Source organism: Gorilla gorilla, chromosome 10 (genome assembly GCF_029281585.2).
Source record: "Gorilla gorilla gorilla isolate KB3781 chromosome 10, NHGRI_mGorGor1-v2.1_pri, whole genome shotgun sequence".
Classification (NCBI taxonomy): Eukaryota; Metazoa; Chordata; class Mammalia; order Primates; family Hominidae; genus Gorilla; species Gorilla gorilla.
The window spans coordinates 45,545,005-45,558,016 of NC_073234.2; the positions used below are offsets into that span (position 1 = coordinate 45,545,005).

At 43.3% G+C, this 13,012-nt stretch overlaps 1 protein-coding gene across 3 annotated transcripts in view; it reads left to right on the forward strand.

The window, feature by feature from the left end:
- SARNP (SAP domain containing ribonucleoprotein) overlaps window positions 1–13,012 on the forward strand; it is a 65,323-nt gene that overhangs the window by 592 nt on the left and 51,719 nt on the right. The gene's annotated exons all lie outside the window — the stretch shown is intronic.

A 13,012-nucleotide genomic window follows, 5' to 3' on the forward strand; every position in this document is an offset into this window, starting at 1 on the left:
CTTCCCCGGGATGATGTTTCCAGTCTGTCGTCCGAAGCTGAGATTTCCCTGTTAGCAAATGGTGGCATTTTTGTGTATTTCTGTCTAAATAGGTACCAGACACTCAGAAAATACTTCCACTCCCCTTTTCTAGGTGGGATTACGCCCCAAGCCGAATTTTGAAACCAGGGAGAGGCCTCTCAGAAGATCGGTCTCGCCTTAGAAGCCTGGGGTTGAGGAGGTCTTGAGAATAGTAGAAGTACAGACACCTCAGATTTAAAAGTTTTCGAGTTCTCTCACGCGGCTCTCGGCCCGCCAGCCTTCCTCACACACCATCTCCAACCACCAGAGAGAACTCATACCTGCAATATTTGGGAAAAACAATTCCAAGGTTAAGATTATCTCTGTTCCATTTCATATCTCGGGTGGGCCCTGCATCTCCTGGTGTTACCATTGGCTGACACTGAATCACAGAAGCTATTTTAAATTGTCTTATGAGACTCTTGGTAGTTTTTTCACACTTAGATATATAAAAAAGTTAAAAAAATATATTAAAAAGAAGAAAATTTTAAAAAGTATTTTCTTTTAGGGTAAATTAAGATATCTTGAGTAATTGTTTGTGGTTTCACAAGTAGTTTTCCCATTAGATGTTTTGGACAAACCAGGCTGATATAGCTGAAACTGAAAAGTGATCCTTTAAAGCTCGAAGAGTTTTTTTTTGTTTTTGTTTTTGTTGCTGTTAAGAAAGCTTAAGGGTAGTAAGGGTAGGGAGAGGACCCTTCTTTAGTCGCTTATTAGTTGACCCCAATTAGTCTTTCTGTGAAACTGATGTTTTTCTTACTCTTGGATTCTAAACTCTGTTAGTGGGTTTTTGTGTTATTCTGGAGTTATTGTTAACTTGATGATACTGAAATGCATAGACTATATCAGCGGTCTCTTGATCTTTATTGTGATGAGTTAAAAAAAATTGAGCAATCATCTCCACTTTGTTTATATATACTGTACTTATAGAAATTGTATACTTCTGGACTGTTGTAAAACATAACACAGAAAAGGAATTTTTGAATGAGATAAAAAGGAACTATGTATAGAAGAGCTAATATTTTCTTCCTATTTGTCCTATTTTTGAAATCCCTGGACTAAGTCACCAGCTGCCCGATGACTTACTTGCGTTTATAGATTGTGTTGGTTTATGGAGTTCCTCCTTCCATCAAATCTGTATTTGTCAGGTCTATATAAAATTTGTATTTGATTGGATAAGTAACTTTTACGTAAAGTCCTCTGACCTGATTTCAGTGTTACAGTCTAAGAGAACATTAGGCACTCCTGACAGCCTAAAAAGGACTTGCTCTTTAATCACATTTGCTTGTCTTTGCTTTTTCTCTAGAGCACTTCTTAACCTTTTGGAGGTCACAGATATCTTTGAAACTCTGATGAAAGGTATGGACCCTCTCCCCAGAAAAAGGCATGTACACATATTTTGCATGCAGTTTGAGGGGCTTCATAAAACTACCTTGTAGCCCCGAGGAGTCCATGGACCTCTGGTTAAGAACTCATGCCTTTAGCTGGGCGTGGTGGCTCACGTCTGTAATCCTAGCACTTTGGGAGGCCTAGGCGGGCGGATTGCTTGAGGCCAGGAGTTCGAGACCAGCCTGGGCAACATGGCGAAACCCCGCCTCTACCAAAAATGCAAAAATTAGCCAGGTGTGGTGGCAAGTGCCTGTAGTCCCAGCTATTGAGGAGGCTGTGAGGAGGCTGAGGCACAAGAATCGCTTGAGCCCGGGTTGGAGGTTGCAGTGAGCCGAGATGGTGTACTGCACTCCAGCCTGGGGGACAGTGAGACTCCGTCTCAAAAAGAAAAAAAGAACTCATGCCTTTGATTCTGATTTTTAGGACAATTAATGTTTGGTTCCACTGGTGATCTTGATGCAATGATCCTGACTTCTGGGTTGACTTGGGGTTTTATTGCCTTAAAAAAAAATCTTGGCTGGGCGCAGTGACCCACACCTGTAATCCCAACTCTTTGGGAGGCGGAGGCCAGGAGTTTGAGACCAGCTTAGGTAACATAGTGAGACCCTGTCTCTACAAAAAAAAAATTAAAAAATTAGCTGGGCATGGTGGCACACACCTGTAGTCCCAGCTCCTCAGGAGGCTGAAGTGGGAGGATTGCTTGAGCCTGGGAGGCCGAGGCTGTGGTGAGCTGTGTGATAATTGCTCCACTGCACTTCAGCCTGGGTGACAAAGGGAGACCTTGTCTCAAAAAAACAGAAAATAAAAAAATCTCTCCATTGTCATAAAGAGAATTTTGGGCTTTGGTATGGAACCTCAGGGGAAGGGAATACCTTTTGAAGCAGGAAGGAAACATAGTATGTATCTGAGTTGATATGTAATGTCATATCAACAGCAAATTTCTGAGGATTTTGTAGAAATGCAGTCATTCTTTTTTTTTTTTTTAAATTGAGATGGAGTCTCGCTCTGTCGCCCAGGTTGGAGTGCAGTGGCAAGATCTCGGCTCGCTGCAACCTCCGCCTCCCAGGTTCAAGCGATTCCCGTGCCTCAGCTTCCCGAGTAGCTGGGATTACAGGCACATGCCACCATGCCTGGCTAATTTTTGTATTTTTAGTAGAGATGGGGTTTCACCATGTTATTGGTCCGGCTGGACTTGACTGACCTCAGGTGATCCTCTTGCCTTGGCCTCCCAAAGTGCTGGGATTATAGGCATGAGCCACCACGCCTGGCCCATTCTAACACATTTGGAAAGAGAGATTGAACTGTGGATGAAAATGGCTTGAACTGTAACAGTATCAGATATCCAGTCAAACATTAGAAAAGGAACTATTGCAGAGGAGAGGAGAAAGTGGTAGTAGTGTCAGAGTGTTGAGAATAGTGAGACATTTGTATTGAAAAGTGAAGTGAGGAAGTACATTGGTAGTTGAAGATAGTTTGGAAAGGAAAATAGGTAAACTATAAAGGTAAATCAGAGTGATATTGAAAAGGGCTTTCTAAGTTATGTAAGGACTTCTGGCCTTTGTCATGTAAGAAGTAGGGCTGGGAGCCTTTGGAAGTTTGAAAGGAGGAGCTTGATGTGATCAGCTTGTATTCTCTTGGCGGATGGGATTTGTAGGGGGAGCGATTTCACCACTTAGATATTTATTATAGGAGTCATTCCCCTGCTTAAAACCTTTAAATTATATCCCTGCCAGTCTCTCCAGCATAGTTACTAACACTTCAACTACTGTGGCCTTATTTTATTTAATTTCTTCAGAATGCTTCATCAATTGCCAACACTTAGCATTTGTTATGTGGCAAAGCACTGTTTGAAGCCATTTACATACACTAACTGATTTAATTCTCATAATAACCCTGTAAGGTAAATACCTGTATTATCCTCATTTGAAAATAAGAAAAACCATAGCTCAGAGAGAGTAATTGAGTAACTTGCCTTAGGTTGCACAGCTAAAATGTTGTATATTAAATCCAAGCAGGCTGGGTGCAGTGGCTCACGCTTGTAATCCGAGTACTTTGGGAGGCCGAGGCAGGCGGATCACCTGAGGTCGAGAGTTCGAGACCAGCCTGACCAACATGGAGAAACCCCGTCACTACTAAAAATACAAAATTAGCTGGGCGTGATGGCACATGCCTGTAATCCCAGCTACTCGGGAGGCTGAGGCAGGAGAATCACTTGAACCCCGTAGGTGGAGGTTGCGGTGAGCCGATATGGCACCATTGCACTCCAGCCTGGGCAACAAAAGTGAAACTCCATCTCAAAAAAAAAAAAAAAAAAAAGTCCAGGCAGCCTGTGTCCAAAATTCATGTTCTAATCATTGCACACTGCTTCTCCCTCTTACCTCAACCTAGAACCTTCACATATGCTGCAATTGGAGTTTTCTTTCGGCTGTAGTACTCCGGCTGCCCTTCCTCCCTAACATGTTTATCTAATTAATTACTATACCCCTTTCAGGTGTTTCACTCAAATATTATTTACCCAAGGAAGCTTTCTATGTTCTATCCACAAACATGATCAGGCCACTTTTTATATAATTTCATAAGACCCTGTGTGTTCTTAAAAAATCAGCTAAACATGCCGGGCACGGTGGCTCATGCCTGTAATCCCAGCACTTTGGGAGGCCAAGGTGGGCAGATCACGAGGTCAGGAGTTTGAGACCAGCCTGACCAATATGGTGAAACCCCATCTCTACTAAAAATACCAAAAGTAGCTGGGCCTGGTGGCGCACACTTGTAATCCTAGCTACTCGGGAGGCTGAGACAGGAGAATCATTTGAACCCAGGAGGCGGAGGTTGCAGGAGCCGAGATCGCGCCATTGCACTCCAGCCTGGGCAACAGAGTGAGACTCCGTCTCAAAAAAAAAAAATCAGCTAAACGCTATCTGATCATTGATTGGTTTGTTCCCTGCAAGATTGTAAGCTCGGAATGGGAAGGACTCTTATGTTTTGCTCATGATTATTTCCCTGTATCCAAGATAATACTTGATAATACAGTAGGTGCTCAATAACGATTTGTTGAGTGAATAAGCATGTCAGGACTTCAAAAGAATGGGAATGAATTTGAAAGACATTTAGGATGTAGTAGAATTTCAAGTATTTATAGATCAGTTAGATATGGGAAAAATGAAAGATGACTCCAGGGTTTGGGTAGTGATACCTTTAGTCTGGGTTGGGAGGAGGAGAAGCCAGTTTTGCACAGAAGAGGTAAGTTCATTTTGAGGCTTAGGTGTCTGTGGGACATCCACTTGGACATGTCAGGTAGTCAGTTGGAAATGTGGGTCTTTCACTCAAGAGCTGAAAGCTGATGATGAAGACTTGGGATTTATTCAGAAAATATGGAGCACCTGCCATGTCCCAGTTACTGTGGGTGCCAAAGATACAGCAGTGAACAAGAGAGACAAAATCCTTGCTCTCATAGAGCTTGTATTTTACTGAGGGAGGGCAAAATAAAAAGTAAAATTTATGGTATGTCAAATAGTGATTGATAAGGCACATAGAGAAAAATAGGAGAAAGGAATAGGGAGTACAATGGGAAGGGTATTGTAATTTTAAATAGGGTGACTGGGGAAGTCATTAACAAGGAGATGTTTACAAAAAGAGTTGAAGGACGTGAAGGAATGAGCTATGTGCAAAGTGTTAGAGGAATAGCACAAGACCAGTTTGGCTTATCAGAGTGAGCAATGGTAATAAGGTAATGGTAGGGGAGGGCAAAGCTGCAGGGCCTTTTAGGTGATAGGATTCAGCCTTTTACCCTTAGTGAGATAGGAAACCAATGGATGATGTTTGACTAGAGGAGTGACATGTTCTGACTTAAATTTTCAAAAGATCACTCTGTTACTTTGTTGAGAATAAACTATAGTGAGGCAAGGGCTGAAGAATTTTGACAATAATCTGTATGAAAGAAAGACTAGAGTAGTAGCATTTGCCGTGGTGAGAAGGGTTTGATTTTGGATATATTTTAAAGATAATGCTGATAGACTTTGCCGCTGATTGAAATCGGGAAGTGAATTAGCCTTTGATATAAGTGGAATGACAAGAGGCCCAAAGAAGGAATCTTAGTGAATATTTACAGGTTTGGGGGGAAGAAGAGCTAGCAAGGAGGCTGAGGAGGAGAGAGTGAAAGAAAGAAGTGCCAAGACTTTGACAGTTAATATTGAGCATAAATCAGAGACACTTGAGCTGGCATATTGGCCTACTATTTACAAGCTGTGGTTGGTTGGTTGGTTTGTTTGTTTTTTGAGACAGTGTCTCGCTTTTTCTCTCAGGCTGGAGTGTAGTGGCACAATCAGGGGTCACTGCAGCTTCAGTCTTCCTGGACTCAAGTGATCCACCTCAGCCCCTGCTCCCACCCAGTAGGTGGGACTACAGGGGCACACCACCACACCTGAACTGTGTATTAATTTTTTAATTTTCTGTAGAGACAGAGTCTCCCCGTGTTGCCCAGGGCTGGCCTCAAACTCCTGGCTTTGAGCAATCCTCCCACCTCAGCCTCCCAAAGTGCTGGGATTACAGGCATGAGCCACCACACCTGGCCAAGCTGTGTGATATTTAAGCAAGTTATTGAATTTCTTTAAGCCTAATTGTAATACCAACCACTTAGGTTCCTTGTAAGGATTTTGAATTCCCATCATATATGTTATAGGTGGTCTAAAACATCTCTGCCTTCAAAGAATTTACAAACTATACGTTGACATAACATGAAAAAGATGATTTCTTTTTTTTTTTGAGATGGAGTCTCGCTCTGTCACCCAGGCTGGAGTGCAATGGCGTGGTCTTGGCTTGGCTCACTGCAACCTCTGCCTCCCGGGCTCAAGCCCTTCTCCTGCCTCAGCCTCCCGCATAGCTGGGATTACAGGTGCCTGCCACCACGTCTGGCTAATTTTTGTATTTTTAGTAGAGACAGAGTTTCACCATGTTGGCCAGGCTGATCTTGAACTCCTGACCTCAGGTGATCCGCGCGCCTCAGACTCCCAAAGTGTTGGGATTACAGGCGTGAGCCACCGCGCCTGGCCAACGTGAAAAAGATTTCTGATAAGATATTTTAATCAAAATTTGGCCGGGTGTGGTAGCTCATGCCTGTAATCCCAGCCCTTTGAGAGGCCGAGGCAGGAAGATCACCTGAGGTCAGGAGTTCAAGACCAGCCTGACCAACATGGTGAAATCCCATCTCTTCTAAAAATACAAAATTAGCTGGGCATGGTGCTGCACACCTGTAATTCCAGCTACTGGAGAGGCTGAAGCAGGAGAATCGCTTGAACTGGAGAGACGGAGGTTGCAGTGAGCCGAGATTGTGCTACTGTACTCCAGCCTGAGTGACAAGAGTGAAACTGAGTCTCAAAAAAAAAAAAAAAAATTCAACGTCAGTTAACTAGAAGAAATCACAGGGCAAGCTGGGCACAGTGGCTCACGCCTATAATCCTAACCAACACTTTGGGAGGCTGAGGCAGGAGGATCACTTGAGCCCAGGAGTTTAAGAACAGCCTGGGCAACATAGTGAGACCTCATCTCTACTGGAAATAAAAAAATTAGCTGGCTGTGGTGGCATGCACCTGTGGTCCCAGCTATACAGGAGGCTGAGGCAGGAGGATCGTTTGAGCCCAGGAGGTCAAGGCTGCAGTGAGCCACGATCGCACTGCTGCATTCCAGTCTGGGCAACAGAGCAAAACCCTGAGTCAAAATAAAAATAAATAGAAATCACAGGGCAATGCATGATTAATGTCAAATGTATGATGAGGGTAAGTTGATATGTCCTTTCTCTGTGGGTTGGATAGGTAGAATGGAGAATGCTTTATTGATACTGAAAAATAAGATTTAAAAAATTTTTTGAATAGGTAATCATGCACAAGTTCACAAAAGAGTATATGGTAAAAAGTTTCTTTCCTACACTTTTCCCAAACTAGCTTCCTCTTTTCAGATTCAACCAGTGTTAACTTACCTGTTTCTTCTCCAGGCATCTTGTTTATACACATTATACAGAGATGTGTGTGTATTATTTTTTACATTAATGTTAGTATCCTTATAGAATGTTCTATAACTCATTTTTTTTTTTTTTTTTTTTTTTTTGAGACAGGGTCTCCCTTCTGTCGCCCAGGCTGGAGTGCAGTGGTGTGATCATGGCTTACTGCACCCTCAACCTCCTGGACTCAAGTGATGCCCCTGCCTTAGCCTCCTGAGTAGCTAGGACTACAAGTATGCACTACCATGCCTGGCTAGTTTTTTGTTTTTTGAGAGACAGGGTCTCACTGTGTTGCCCAGGCTGGTCTTGAACTCCTAGGCTCAAGTGATCCTCCTGCGTCGACCTCCCGAAGTACTAGGATAACAGATGTGAATCACTATGCCTACCTAGCTGGTTTTTTTTGTTTGTTTATTTTCTTCTTGGGACAGGGTCTTACTGTGTTGCCCAGGCTGGAGTGCAGTGGCATGATCATGGCTCATTGCAGCCTCAGCCTCCCAGACCCAAGTGATCTTTCCATCTCAGCCACCTGAGTAGCTGGGACTGTAGGCACATGCGACTATGCTTGGCTAATTTTTTTTTTTTCAATAGCCTTACTGAGATACAATTCACGTACCATACAATTCATTCAGTATACCTGTTAAAATATTTTTTGTTTGTTTTGAGATAGGGTCTCCCTTTGTCACCCAGGCTGGAGTGCAGTGGCATGATCTCGGCTCACTGCAGCCTTGACTTCCTGGACTCAGGCCATCCTCCAGCCTTAGCCCCTCAAGTAGCTGGGACTAGAGGCACATGCCACCATGCCTGGCTGTTTTTGTATTTTTAGTAGAGATGGGGTTTCAACATATTGCCCAGGCTGGTCTCGAACTCCTGGACTCAAGTGATCCGCCTACCTCTAGCCTCCCAAAGTGTTGGAGCCAAAACATTTCAAATCAAATCAAATCAATTTAGAAAAATGGGATAAGATTTTATGTTAGTTCCTATTTTAAGTTTTAAAAGGTTTTAGTTCTGCTAATGTAATTGTGCTGAAATATGTGCAAAAAGAAATTACATCATTTTCAGCTATTTTATGTTTTTATTCATCTGTTTCTCATTTATTCATTCATTCTTTTGAGGCCAGGTATTGCTGTGTTGCCCAGGCTGGAGTACAGTGGTGTGATCACAGTTCATAGCAGCCTTGACCTCCCAGGTTCAAGCGTTCCTCCCACCTCAGCTTCCCTAGTAGCTGGGACCACAGGCGTGTGCTACCTTGTGTGACTAATTAAAAAAAAAATTTGGCTGGGCGTGGTGGCTCACGTCTGTAATCCCAGCACTTTGGGAGGCCGAGGCGGGTGGATCATCTGAGGTCGAGAGTTCGAGACTAGCCTGACCAACATGGGAAAACACTAAATTAGCCAGGCATGGTGGCACATGTGTGTAATCCCAGCTACTCGGGAGGCTGAGGCAGAATTGCTTGAACTCGGGAGGTGGAGGTTGCAGTGAGCCAAGATCGTGCCATTGCACTCCAGCCTGGGCAACAAGAGTGGAAACTCCATCTCAAAAAAAAAAAAATTGTAGGAACAGGGTCTCACTCTGTTGCCCAGGCTGTTCCTGAACTCCGGGGCTCAAAGCTGTCCTCCTGCCTCAGCCTTCCAACTTGCAGGGACTACAGGCATGAGCCACCATGCCCAGCCTCTATTTTCCTTTTAAAATAACGTCCTAGTATATGAGAAGAACTCACTATATAACAAAAGAAGTAATACAACATTATGTAAAAGCTGTGTGTAGGCTGGGCACAGTGGCTCACGCCTCACTACAAATGATATATGTAAATGTTAAGTGATCTGTAAGTGCTGGGATTACATACGACTTTTATTTTCCTCTAAACTTTTCAGAATTTTCTAACTATTCTACAGTGAACATAATACTTTTATAACAAACAAAAAATTTAAAGTGTAATTAAAATCAAAAGACTTGTTCTCCAGGAAGTGGGAAGAAAATAATGTATCAGTGTGAGAAAGATCAAGATTCTTAAAAAAAAATTTTTTTTTTTTTTTGAGACAGAGTCTTGCTCTGTCACCCCGGCGGAAGTACAGTGGCACGATCTCGGCTCACTGCAAGCTCCGCCTCCCGGGTTCACGCCATTCTCCTGCCTCAGCCTCCTTAGTAGCTGGGACTACAGGCGCCCGCCACCGTGCCCGGCTAATTTTTTTTTTTTTGTGTGTGTTTTTAGTAGAGACGGGGTTTCACCGTGCTAGCCAGGATGGTCTCTATCTCCTGACCTCATGATCTGCCTGCCTCGGCCTCCCAAAGTGCTGGGATTACAGGAGTGAGCCACCACACCCGACCAAAATTTTTTTTAATAGAGATGGCATCTCATGGTGTTTCCCAGGCTGGTCTCAAACTTCTGGATTCAGGCAATCCTCCCGCCTTGGCCTCACAAGGGGCTGGAATTGTAAGCATAAGCCACCAAGATCAAGATTGTTACTTAATAAATGGACATTAAAGATCACTTATAATGTTACTTAAGGTGTGGTTCACAGTCCTCGGGGTGCTGGTCCATGAACTAGCTGTTCCTGGTTAGTAGTGAGATAAATACAAAAACCGAGTGTAAGCTTTTAGAAAGTTTTATAGCAGTTTGATGTCACTGCTATATCCAAGTGTACGCTCATTTTTGTAGTAATTGATTTTTATTGTTATTGCGAAAGTATTGCTCTGTGACCTGATTGGAATATCGTAAAAAGCAACCTTATCAGCCTACCTATTTAAAAGTACATTGAGCTGGGCACAGTGGTGTGTACCTGTAGTCCCAGCTGGAGGTTGGGGTGGGAGGATTTCTTGAGTTCAAGAGTTTAAGTTCAGCCTGGGCAACATGGCGAGACCACTGTCTCTAAAAATAAATAAAATAAAAAATGCATTGATTTGTGAAACTCTGAAATCTGAGACCAGTGATTTAGTACTTAATAAATATAAAGCATTTTTTGGCTGTCAAGCACTGTTCTAAATGCTTTATAAAATTTTTGATTTGAGGCCGGGTGCGGTGCCTCATGCCTGTAATCCCAACACTTTGGGAGGCGGAGGCAGGTGGATTACAAGGTCAGGAGTTCGAGACCAGCCTGGCCAATATGGTGAAACCCCGTCTCTACTAAAAATACAAAAATTAGCTGGGCATGGTGGCATGCGCCTGTAGTCCCAGCTAATCGGGAGGCAGAGGTTGCAGTGAGCTGAGGTCGTGCCACTGCACTCCAGCGTGGGTGATACAGCGAGACTCCGTCTCAAGAAAATTTTTTTTTTCCTTTAATTTATGGTTCACACCTGTAATCCCAGAACTTTGGGAGGCCAAGGCAGGTGGATCACTTGAGGTCAGGAGTTTGAGACCAGCCTAGTCAACATGGTGAAACCCTGCTTCTAGTAAAAATACAAAAATTATCCAGGCATGGTGGCACATGCCTAAAATCCCAGCTACTCGGGAGACTGAGGCAGGACAGTTGCTTGAACCCGGAACGCAGAGGTTGCAGTGAGCCGAGATCATGCCACTGTACTCCAGCCAGGGCACCAGAGCAAGACTCCGTCTCAAAAAAAAAAAAATTTTTTAAATTTAATCTTCATAACAACCCTATGAAATAGGTACTGTTATCATTCCCATTTCACAAGTAAGGAAACTGAGGCACAGAGAGGTGAAGTTATTCACATAAGGTTACAAGTAGTAAAACTGGAATTCAAACCTAAGTAGTCTGGCTTCAGAGGCTATGCTCTCCAGTCACTCTGCAGTCATTTTTTTTTTTAAACTGGCAAAAGCCTTAAAAATATATATATATTTTTTTTGAGACAGAATTTTGTTCTTGGCATCCAGGCTGGAGCGCAATGGCGTGATCTCGGCTCACTGCAACCTCTGCGTCCCAGGTTCAAGCTGTTCTCCTGCCTCAGCCTCCTGAATAGCTGGGATTACAGGCATGTGCCACCACGCCTGGCTAGTTTTGTATTTTATATTTTTGTTTTTATTTTTATTTATTTTTTTTGAGACAGTCTCACTCTTTCACCTGCTGGAGTGCAATGGCACGATTTTCGCTCACTGCAACCTCCGCCTCCCAGGTTTAAGCAATTCTTTTGTCTCAGCCTCCTGAATAGCTGGGTGAATATAAGCGCCTGCCACCATGCCCAGCTAATATTTGTATTTTTAGTAGAGACAGGGTTTCACCGTGTTGGCCAGGCTAGTCTTGAACTCCTGACTTCAGTTGATCTGCCCGCCTAGGCCCCCCAAAGTGCTGGGATTACAGGCGTGAGCCACCGCACCTGGTCTAGTTTTGTAGTTTTAGTAGAGACAGGGTTTCACCATGTTAGCTAGGCTGCTGTTGAACTCCTGACCTCAGATGATCTGCCCGCCTTGGCCTCCCAAAGTGCTGGGATAACAGGCGTGAGCCACTGTCCCTGGCCTAAAAATAATTTTTAATGGGTGATTACCTACCATGTTCCTCAGTAGAGGTTGCTTTCAGCTTGTTGGGTTGGGCAGTTCTGTTCATAGCATCCCCGCCTGCCCGCCCCACTCACTAAATGCTTTGCTAGTCATTGTAATATGTTTTATTTATTTTATTTATTTATTTTTGAGACGGAGTCTCGCACTTTCACCCAGGCTGGAGTGTAGTGGCCGATCTCAGCTCACTGCAAGTTCCGCCTCCAGGGTTCACGCCATTCTTCTGCCTCAGCCTCCCGAGTAGCTGGGACTACAGGCGCCTGCCACCACGCCTGGCTAATTTTTGTATTTTTAGTAGAGACGGGGTTTCACTGTGTTAGCCAGGATGGTCTCGATCTTCTGACCTTGTGATCCACTCGCCTCGGCCTCCCAAAGTGCTGGGATTACAGGCGTGAGCCACCGCACCCGGCCATTGTGATATGTTTTAAAAAACTCTCCACTTTTCATTATGAAATGTTCTCCTAGCTGAAAAACGTAGAGATGCAGAGCATACTCCATAGTTGTAAAATTTTTTGTCTATAGGAGTCTGCCTTCTAGCTTGTACTGATTGGTCATAGATCTGTACTCCAAAACAAAAAAGGTCATCTTTCAGACCAAAGATCTATCTGTGTGTTGATCTGCATATAGAATTTCTGGAGCCTTTCTTCCTGCTTGTTCTCCTGGGTCAGCATGTCGTTGTGCTTCGTAAAATAAGAGTATAGAGCCCAGTAAGACCATTACATCGTTTATTATGGAGTCTATATTTCAGTTACCTATGACTTATAGGTAGCAAATCATACTGTTAACCTTCTTTGCCTAAAATTCTGATGTCTTTATCCTTTGAGTTACTATTGAGCCAATCCTCCCTTACCCAGTTTTTATATAACTGAAGTTTTGAATCTAAGTGTGGGAATTTATATGTATACCTTATTCCTTCTAAATTGAGTCTTTGTTTTGGCTTATTATTAGTCCTGAAGAAGTGTTTTTTTTTTTTTCTGTTTCCGTGTTGCATTTTTTAAGCTTAGTTATGTCAATAATCCATCAATTCTCCTTCCTCCTATTGTCTGTAAAATTGATGAACATAGCTTTTATATCTTTAGATAAGTTAAATCTTCAGCAGAACTCTATGGTATGCCATTAGATAT